Genomic DNA, 11,743 nt, shown 5'->3' on the forward strand with positions numbered 1-11,743 from the left:
AATTTCTTCCGGTATGTTGTCTTGAGTTTGTTTCTCCCTAGTGATGGATACTTTGGTGCGTTTCAACATCGGCCCCTGTGGGATATCGACTCCACCGATGATCATATTAATGACATGTTGAGGTTCAGTATCTTCTTGTTTTGTCTGTTTGTTAGAATGCCTGTTCCTGAAATGATTCTTGGCCCGGTCGCTTAAGAATTCTCGAAGGTGCCCATTGTTGAACAGTCGTGCTACTTTTTCTCTCAGTTGTCGACAATCTTTCGCTCTATGACCGTGAGTCCCATGATATTTGCACATCTGGTTAGGATCCTTTTGAGCTGGATCAGATTGTAGAGGTCGAGGCCATTTGGTATCCTTGATGCGCCCGATAGCTGATACGATGGCGGCATAATCAACATTAAAATTGTATTTCGATAGCCTCGGCGCTTCTTTAGGCCCGATGGACCTGTCGAAGTTGTTTTTGGTCATGATCCCCCAGTTGCTTCGACCTTGGTTATTTCTCTTTTCGTTTCTTATGGGGTTCCGCCCGGACCCACTGCTCCTTCGATCTCCATTGTATGGCAGATATCGGTCCCTATTCGATCTTGATTCAGGATCGATGTCTCTCTTGACTCTATCGAGGGTTCTGACGGGATAAACAGACTCCAAAGGGGCCCCGAGTTGGTCATCTTCGACTCTAATTTTCGATTGATACCGGTTATGTACATCGGCCCAGGTAACGGTAGGGTATTCTATCAAATTCTGCTTCAGTTCCTGTGAAGCCACCGAGCTTTGAATATTGAGTCCCTGAGTGAAAGCTTGAATAGCCCAATCATCAGCAACTGGCGGAACATCCATTCGTTCCATTTGAAAACGGGACATGAATTCCCTGAGCATCTCGTTATCCTTCTGTTTGACTTTGAAAAGGTCCGATTTCCTAGTTTCGACCTTGATGACACCAGCATGCGCTTTTACGAAAGAGTGTGCAAGCATAATAAATGAGTCAATAGAATTAGGAGATAAGTTGTTATACCATATCATAACTCCTTTTTACATGGTCTCCCCAAATGTTTTCAGTAGAACAGACTCGATCTTGTCGTCTTCCAAGACATTCCCTTTGATGGAACATGTGTAAGAGGTTACATGCTCGTTTGGATCGGTCATTCCGTTATACTTAGGTATTTTGGGCATACGGAATTTCTTGGGGATCGACTTCGGATCCGCGCTCAGAGGAAAAGGTTTTTGTATGAACTTCCTGGAATCCAGTCCTTTCAAGATCGGAGGTGCTCCTGGGATTCGATCTACCCTGGAATGTAGGTTTCCACCTTTTTGTTATTCGCTTCGATTTGCTTTTCCCCTGATTCTATCCGTTTTGTCAGCTCCTCGAGCATCTTTATAATCTCGGGGTTCGTACCCGATTCTTGTTCATTTGACCTTACTACGACAGGTTTATTTCTGCAGGTGTCTTTACGCGGCGGATCGGGTTCAACCCTGCTCGGTGCCTAGCTTTGGCTCTGCAACTGAGCTATCGCTTCCTGTTGATCTTGTAGCATTTCTAAGATCATCCGTAGGCTGATCCCATCTTCTTCATTATTTTGTGTGTTTTCAGCCACCGATCGGTCCCCACCACAGACGCTATTTTTGGGGTCGGTAGGCAAGTTTATGTCGATAGCCACATATGAGTTAACATCAATCGGATCAGCAGGTGGCCCTACGTTACCGGGAGCCATGTTCTTATTCTCACCCTGATGACCGGACTCGTTGTCGATATGTAGGGGTGCTAATTGAGAGTTTGGCATTTTTAGCCTGAAATCAAAAACACTTCAAAGAGCAAGTGTAAAGTAGTGTGTGTTATGGAGATTTGTATCAAATAACCACTATTATCCTCAGCCCCACAAAATCGAATAACAATTGATTTGTTAGTGGTTTAAAGGATATGCGTACTAACTTGATACAAAGCGATAAATTAGATTGCACTTAAAATAAATAATAATAAATTAACCGTAAACCACATGAATTGGATGATTTCAGCTTAAGTAAGTGAGCTACCCTTGAAATGAATGCGCTTTTGTTGACACAAAGATACCAAAGAATAAGAACTCAAAGAATGTATTACTTATCAGTATATGTTAACCTCCCTCTCAAGAGTTGTTAAGTCCCCTTTATATATTAGGGGAAACCTACCTTTTAAGATATTATCTTATTGTTCTATAAAAGGCAAAAGTCCATGATTTGCTAACCGTTGGTCCCTTTTTGACTCGTTCCGTGAATTCTGCCATATTGATTGGTTAATGGCGAGAATTACGGACCCCCGTCATATGAGTTGGCAAAGCTTTCTTCGAGACCGTTAGAAATAGGACCGATTACGCCTTTGGAAAACTTGAGGGCAAATCTGATGATTTCGATGGCTAACTTTGACAATGCTTTGGGTTCGATCACTATCACCATGTGCTGATCTTGGCTGATGGTATTAGATATCATATCGATCTTTGAGCTCGACTTCACCCGATCACAGATATTTCGACCCCGGCCTAATTAGGGAGTTCGGAAGCTCGATCGAATATTGAGCTCGGTTTTACCCGTATACAGTGGTAAGGTAGATGGCATTCATAGAGGAATATTTTTGGGCTGTGAAGGTGGCGCGACAGTGGTTGAAGTGAAAAATAAATTGTATAGTGTCTAGGTAAAGAAAAATATAAAGTTGTGGATAAGTACTGAACAAATAGCCGTTCCAAGAGAAAAATCAGTCATCCACTATTGCTAAAACGCACTATATGGCGACGGTTATAAAAGTCATTGCAAAAATGCCTATCTACGGCAACGGTTTCTACACTAATGCAATGGTTTCAACATTAAAGTTTCTTGATAGCACCTAAAACCTTATTCAACGGCCATAACCGTGGCAATAGATGGTCTACAGCAAAGGTTATATAACCGTTCCAAAATAAAGCATTGCCATAGGCCTTATTTCTAGTAGTTTGGTATCACAGATGGAGAGTATAAATGATAATAATGTGGAACTGATCATCACAAATGTATGAGGTGATGTAATTGTGGGACTGTTATGGAAAAGAAAATGCTCGACTATTGTCTAGCGGTTACTTGGAGATGTTAAGGGAATATGAATGTTTTAAAGGAAAAAGAAACGAGAATTGCTCTCGTTTGAAGAATGATTACCTTCTGAGTTACCTAGAAAGCTTTAAAATACAACAAATGTAGAAGCACATACATAACAGTTATAGTATCATTGCTGCGAGCGCGAAAATTTAAACATGATGCAAATTCCCTTCGGACCATGAAATTTATCTTCGGACAATGAGAATGATGTCCTTAGACCATGACGTCATGGGCCATGAAATGTATAATAAAGGGATTCACAGGCCATGATATGGTGTCCTCGGGCCATGAGATGGTCCCTTTGGACTATGATGAATTTGAATAATGATGTGAAACTTTGAGATCCTTAGGCCATGAAATGTTGTTCTTAGGCTATGAAGATGATGCCTTTGGACTATGACGCCTCGGATAATGTGGCGATATTTTTGCTCAAGAAATGCAAGGGTGTGGCGATATTTGACTGTTCGACAAAGGAAATGGGTAGTTCTTAGACATATGCAGATGACAAAGGTAGGGTTTTATCCTTATGCAGGAACGATGGAAGGTAGTGCTTAGCCTTGTGTGAGATAGAGTCATAGCTTATCCTCATAAAAGTGTGAGGGAAGTGCTTAGCCCTATGCAAATGATGGGGGTAGTACTTAGCCCTATGTAATAATGGAGGTAGAGCTTAGCCTCATGCAAGTATGAGGACAATGCTTAGCCCTATGCGGGTGATGAGGGATATGCTTAGCCCTGTACAAACGAAGGTAGTGCTTAAACTTATGCAATAATAGAGGTAGAGCTTAACCTCATGCAAGTAATGAGGGCAGTGTTTAGCACTATATAAAGAATGGCAATGCTTAGCCTTATGCAATAACAGAGGCAGAGCTAAGCCTCATGCAAGTAATAAGGGTAGTGCTTAGACCTATGCAAAGAATGAGGGCAATGCTTAGTCCTATGCAAAGAAAGGCAGTGTTTAACCTTATGCAATGACGAAGGTAGAGCTTAGCCTCATGTAAGTTATGAGGGTAGTGCTTATCACTTTGCAAAGAATGAGGGCAGTGCTTAGCCCTATGCAAAGAAATGCAATGTCTAGCCTTATGCAATGACGGAGGAAGAGCTTATCCTCGAGTAGATGCGATAAAGGAAAACAATTCTTAGCTTGACCTATTTAGGCTTGGTGGCATCTATCTAAGTGAAGATAGCGGCACCATCGTATATCCTTTATGGATACTTCTGATAATGTTGTATCTGTTATTCCTTTATTCAATGAAAAATTGTAAGTTTAGGAAGTTTGGTTCGTGGTTTTGACCCCTTGTTTCGTCCTTGCTTGTGACTTTGATTTTTGATCTTGACACTATTGTGCCTTGAGCTAGCCTAGGTAGTATTTGGCTATTACAAAAATTGAGTTTTAAGAATATGCATTTTGTAATTGGTCAATCATAAAGAATGCAGTTATTAAAAATAGATAGTTTTATTGAATCGTAAACTTTGACACATTTTGGGACGTTGTAACGTCCTTATCCTATGTAGGATTGTGAGGAACCGCCTTGGAATTCGCATTCTGCCCCAATTCTGATGGGTTGGACCTGATATATTTTGATAATCCTTTTCTTGTAATTCTTTGGTGCGATGATATCAGATCTGATGAAACTTGAAGTTTCCCCAATCTCCGACCATAGTGGGAAATGGAAATTTATTATAATGTTACCGAACTCACAGAGCTTCTTACTTATCCCCTCTTAAACGGGAATCAGGTCAAGCGTAGTGCATGTTACATCAAGAAGGAAGTGCCAGTGCAGTTTTAGACATAATATCTTTGATGGTGTCTGCATGTCACGCCCCAAAACCAAGGAGCACGACCGGCGCTCAACCAAGTGAACCCGACCGAGCAAGCCTGTTAGATTTCCTTCTACCCAAACTCATCCATGAATGAAGATAATATATATTTTTCATTAATTAGACAAAAACGTGATCATATCTACAATACCAATTCATTACCGATAGTTTTCATCATTTTTTAAAGTCTCCGTTTCACACACATTTTTCATAATCTGAAGTGGAAATAGTAATTCAAATACAACATAACGAATTTGACTTCCCCAGCACCAATATACAACCCACACTATGTCTACGGAGCCTCTATAGATAGAGAAGAGTACAATGATAATGCTGGCAACAAGGCCCCGGCTATACCACAAACAGAATATACAAAGAACAAAAGATACATGACCTCGAGATGAAGTGGGGCTCACCAAGTTAGCTGGGAAGAAGGTGTATTGCTATCACTGGTCAATATCTGCTTCTGTGGAACCACCTGCATCCATTTAAAGATACAGCGCCCCCGACAAAAGGGACGTTAGTACCGTTGAATAGTACTATTATGAAAATCAAACACCAAATTAAGAATTTAGAAATACAATATGAATATGATGAATTAGGGCGATACTAGAATAATATATATAACCGTTTAAACCAGAGCAAGCTTATTAAGATCTATCAATAACATTTATAGGATTTAAGATGAGATCCTCTATAACCATCTTCACACAAAGCGGCCCTGCCACCTCAACCGATGTATGCAGGTGGAGGTATAAGTACAATACCACAACTCTACTCAAGCGGCCTCACCGCCTCACTCCAATGTATGTGGGTGGATGTATAACCACAGTACCAAGAACCTACACAAAGCGGCTATGCCGCCTCACCCCAATGTATGTGGGTGGAAATGCATCAATGATACCAATACTAACACAAAGCGGCTATGCCGCCTCACCCCAATATATATATGTGGGTGGTGGTGCTACAACAATACGAAAACTATACAGAAAACAGTCGTACCGCCTCACCCCAATGTATGCGGGTGGAGGTGCAGTCCCACAATACCATAATCCCAACACAAAGCGGTCATGCCACCTCACCCCAATATATACGGTTGGAGGTGTATCACAATCCCAATCTCTACACAACTTGGCATAATAACTTTCATATAAATCACGACTTGAAATTATAAAATATTGATACACAATCCATAGTTTGGAACACATCCTCAATTTATAATGCAATATGATAATAGCATTTGAAACACGAATTGAACATATATCTTTATCACAAAAGTTATCGAAATACTCGATTTGTAATCAACATCTTGGAACCTACAAGGATAATAGGAATTCCAATTCTTAAAGAATAGTTTAGCCAACATACCTCACTTGAGCTTCCTTACACTCTAAATATTCCGGAATTCTTAGCAACTTCAATCTATTTTAGAAATATAACAAATTGAACCAAAATTAGGAAGATGATCATGGTTCTAGCTCATTTGAGCATTTTATCAAACACTAGGTGTGCATAAGGTTTCAAGGTCCTTTTATGGAGGATTCCACCATCCTATAACCCAATCTTTACCATGCTTAGTTCAACAATCTTCCTACACCCCTTGATATCACATGCATGTAAAATAAACAACTCTCATGCCCAAATATTATCTTGCTAATTACCCATTTTCAGATAATTTTGAATATAGGGGTTAGGGTGTAGAATCTTACCTCTAGGATGAAGACCTAGTGAGTTCCCCTTCTTAATCTTCCAAAATTTGAGCAAGAATTGAAGAACGATTATTGAAGAACACTTTCTCACTCTAAGGCACACTCTCTCACTCTAAAATATCAGATTATAGCTCAAAATGGCCCAAAACGTGTATTTAACGAACTAGGGTCGGGTTTTAAAAACCCAAAAATAGAGCTCCGGAACAAGGTCTATGATCGCATATATAATCGTATAATTGATATGCGGACCGCATATCAGTCGTATAATTGGTGACCAAAATCGGCCTAAAATCAGCCTCTGTCTGCGGTCACTATGCGGCCCGCAGACCTGTTCTGCGATAGCATAATGAACCGCAAAACAGTTATGCGGTCGCATAGTCGACCGCATAATTGCATCTAAACTGACCATCTCCTGCCTCACTTCTGCGGCCATTATGCGGCCCGCAGAGTCATTATGCGATCGCATAATGGACCAGAAAAATGTATTTTTCTGCCAAAACTTTTCCTTTATTTTTTGGTGCATTGTTCAACCCAAAAAGTCCGACGTAAGCCTAGTTCGGCACCATGAAATATTATTTTTCCTTTGCAAAACTTTTACGGGGCCTTACACTGCATTGATAGGTTTTGTCCATATCTCTCCATCTATTTCTGATAGTATGAGTTCTCCTCCCATCAACACTCGGTGAACCATGGAAGGACCTTGCCAGTTTGGTGAGAATTTAACCTTTGCCTCATCCTACTGTGGGAAGATTCACTTCAGAACCAATTGTCAGGGTATGAATTGTCTTGGTCTAACCTTCTTATTGAAACCCTTGCCATTCTGTTCTGGTAAAGTTGGTCGTGACACACCGCATTTATTCTTTCCCCGTAGATGAGAGCCAACTGATCATATCAACTTTGTACCCATTTTGCGTCACTAATATCAACTTCCTGTATGATCCGCAGGGAAGGAATTTCTATCTCGGCGGGTATAACAGCTTCGATACCATAAACCAACAGATAGGGAGTTGCCCTAGTTGATGTTCGGACCGTAGTGCGGTATCAAAGCAAAGCAAATGGTAACTTCTCGTGCCATTGTTTGAAGTTGTCTACCATTTTCATTAGTATTTTCTTAATATTCTTGCTGGCAGTTTCTATGGATCCATTCATATGTGGTCTATATGCATTGTATATTTTGGTGTTTGATCTTGAATTTCTCTCACATGGACTGCATCAGATCATTGTTGAAGTTGGCAACATTAGCAGTGATAACTAACTCGGGCACCCCGAATCGGTAGATAATAAGATTTCGAACAAAATTCACTAGGACCTTCTTTGTCATGACTTTTTAGGAGGCAGATTCAATGGCTAACAGGATAAACCTATGTTTTTTGGAGGCGACAGGCTCGATTGGGCCAATGACATCCGTTCCCTAAGCGGCAAAAGGCCAAGGAAAACTCATCACATTGAGTTCATTAGGTGGAACTTGTATCATATGACCATGTACCTAACACTGGTGACATTTCTGTACGTACATGATGGAGTCACTTACCATAGTCATCCAAAAATATCCCACCCTTAGTATCTTCTTGGCTAGACCGAATCCATTCATCTGAGGTCCGCATGTCACGGCATGAGTCTCTTTGAGCAGTCTAGATGCTTCCTTGGCATAGACACGTCTTAGAAATCCTAGATCTGGAGTTTTTTTGTACAAAATTCCTCCACTCTAAAAGAAATGGTTAGCTAACCTCCGTAATGTGCACTTTTAAGTATGTGTAGCATTTTCCAGGTACTCTCCTTTTTCCAAATGCTCCCTAATATAATGAAACCATTGATTCCCATCAAATTCTTCTTCAACATGGGCACAGTAGGCAGGTTGCTTGTGGATCTCTATTGGGATAGGGTCAATATAATTCTTATCCGGATGTTGTATCATAGAATATAAAATGGCCAACGCATTCGCGGATACTTTCTGAATCCGGGGAACATGTATGAATTCTATCTTTGCAAATATCTTGATCAATCCCTTCATGCAATGCAAATATGGTAGTATCTTGGTATTCTTGGTGGCCCACTCTCCGAGTACCTAATGTAGTAACAACTTTGAATCTCTGATTACCAATAGTTCCTGAAAGTTCATGTCAATAGCTCCTGAATATTCATGTTAATGTCCAACCTAGGGTCCCAGAATGCAAGCCTCACATTCCGCCATATTGTTTTCATACGAGAATCTGAGCTTGGCGGACACTGGATAGTGTTGGCCAACTTTTGATACCAAGACACCTCCGATTCCTACTCCCTTGATGTTTGTGGCTCCGTCGGAAAACAATCTTCAACCATCATAAGCTTCAGAGTTATACTCCCCTATGAATGATACCTCCTCGTCAAGAAAATATGTCTTTAATGGTTTGTATTCTCCACCCACATAATTCTCGGCCAGGTGATAGGATAATGCTTACCCCTTGACTGTTTTCTGGGTCACTTAAACGATGTCGAACTCACTTAGCAATATTTGCCAGTTTGCCAACTTGCTGGTAGGCATAGGTTTCTAAAAAATATACTTTAAAGGGTCCATTCTTGATATGAGGTATGTGGTGTATGCGCAAAAATAATGCCTCAGCTTCTGGGATATCCATGTTACGCCATAACATGTGCATTCCAATATTGAATACCGAGCTTCATAGGGTGTGAAATTATTACTCAAGTAGTATATAGCTTGTTCTTTCCTTCCGATCTCGTCATGTTGTTCCAAGACGCATCCAAATGCTTCGTCCAACAAGGACAAGTACACCAGTAGAGGTCTCCCATGACCAACACAAGAAGTTTGGACATATACTCCTTGATTTCATTGAATGATTTTTGACATTCTTCAGTCCAGCTTGTTGTAACATCCTTTCTCAACATCATGAAGATTGGTTCACATATTACCGTCGACTGTGCTATGAAATAACTGATGTAGTTGAGATGGCCCAAGAAACTCATCACGTCCTTCTTGTTCTTTCGAGGCAGCAGGTCTTGGATGGCTTTGATCTTTGATGGGTCTAGCTCGATCCCCTAGCGGCTGATAATGAAACCTAGTAACTTCCCGACAGTGACTCCAAAATCACATTTTGCGGGGTTTAGCTTCAATTTATATTTTTTCAGGCGATCCAAGAACTTTCCTAGATCTTCTATGTGATTTAGGCTCTTATTGGATTTGATGATGATGTCGACCACATAAACCTCGATCTCCTTGTGTATAATATCATGAAAGAAGATTGTCATGGCCCTCATGTAGATGGCTCTGACATTCTTCAAACCGAACGACATCATCTTGTAGCAATACACCCCCATGGTGTAATGAAGGCCATTTTCTCTGCCTCTCTTTCATCCATCCAAACCTGGTGATATCCGGCAAAATAATCGACAAAGGATTAGAGTTCATGCTTGGCGCAAGTATCAATCAAGATATGTATGTTTGGCAGCGGAAAATCATCCTTGGGACTTGCTCTATTCAGATCTCTGTAGTTGACCCATACCTTGACCTTTCCATCTTTCTCCAGTATGGGTATGATATTTGCTAACCAAGTCAGATACCCAACCACCTGAAGGACTTTAGCATTGATCTGCTTGGTAACCTCCTCTTTTATATTCAAACTCATATCTGGCTTGAATTTCCTATGTTTCTACTTTACTTGTGGAAACATTGGGTTGGTAGGTAGCTTGTGGCTACTATGGATGTGCTCAACCCTGACATGTCTTCATAAGACCAGGAAAATATGTCTTCATATTCCTTTAAAAATCTGATATATTCTTCTTTGTCGGATGGCGATAGGTAGATACTAACACGAGACTTTTTGTCTATTTCGGAATCTCCCAAATTAACCGTCTCAGTTTCCTCTAAGTTTGACTTTGGTTTGTTCTCAAAATCCTCTACTTCCCTGATGATTTCCTCGGGTATTACATCATTTCTCATTTGTAAGGCCCCATAACATTCCGGCAAGGAATTTAAGGTTTTGTAGTGCCGGGATAGGAAAATGTGTTAGAAGGTTGTGGATACTTTTCGCGGAAAGCTTGTGAGTCGCAGTACGGACTTTTTGTGTTAAAGAATGCATCAAGGAGTTGGTGGAATTTTTCGCTGAAGGAGGCAATTATGCAGTCAGATTCGCGACCGCAGATCCATTGTGCGGGCTGCATAACCATCGCAGAGTTGAGTAGAAAAATAGTTGAATTTTGAAGGTCGTTTTGCGGTCCATTATGTGATTGCATAATCATTTTGCGGTCCGCACTTCCGTCACAGATTTAGCATGAAGAATTTTTTAGGGTTCTACGGTCCATATTCCGGCCACATAACTGGTCTGCGGACCGCAGACCTGCCATAGACTAGTCCAGGCTAGCCCAGTTATTGGTATTATTTTTGCGGGCCGCATATCTATTGTGCGGTCCACTATGCGACCGCGGAGTTTAGTTCGGAGGGTCCATTTTCTATTTTTATAACTTGACCCCATTTCTTATGAAACTACTTTGGGGTCATTTTGGCCAGGTTAAACACATATCTTAGAGAGTAGGGAGTGCTTTAGAGAGAGAGGAAGGATCCCTAAGTGCATTGATCATCAATCCCGATCCCAATGTTGAAGATTCAAGGGAAGCATTCACTAGACCATCATCTATCCGGGTAAGACCTTGTCTTAAAATCTTCATGCAATTGTTATGGGTTTAAGTAGGTTATGGAGTTGGAGATAGGCCTTGCATGTGACAATATGTGGTAGTATGTGGGGTTGTTGAACTATTTTTGGGTAGTTTCTTGTTGAAATTGGTGGTGGGAGGAAGGGATGACCATTGTAGAGCTTTGTAGTCGATTTTGCATAATAGGTGTTGGACAAAATTTCCAAGAGAGTTATATCATGAGAATCCTTCTAATTATTACCCGATTTTCGCTATCTTTCTATAGATTGGTATTGCTAGAAGTATTGGGCCGTTGTAGTAATCTAAGGAAAGCTCAAGAAAGGTATGTTGGCTAAACTCCTCTCTTAGAATTGAATTTCATGATGTTCCCGTAAGTTTCAAGTATGGTTGGCCCAGGTTCCTAAGTCCCATGTTCCGATAAATTTGAATATCCCAAGTAAACTTTGTGTTGAAAGACGTATATACTCAAAACGTAT

This window comes from Nicotiana tomentosiformis, chromosome 12, assembly GCF_000390325.3.
Source record: "Nicotiana tomentosiformis chromosome 12, ASM39032v3, whole genome shotgun sequence".
Taxonomy (NCBI): domain Eukaryota; kingdom Viridiplantae; phylum Streptophyta; class Magnoliopsida; order Solanales; family Solanaceae; genus Nicotiana; species Nicotiana tomentosiformis.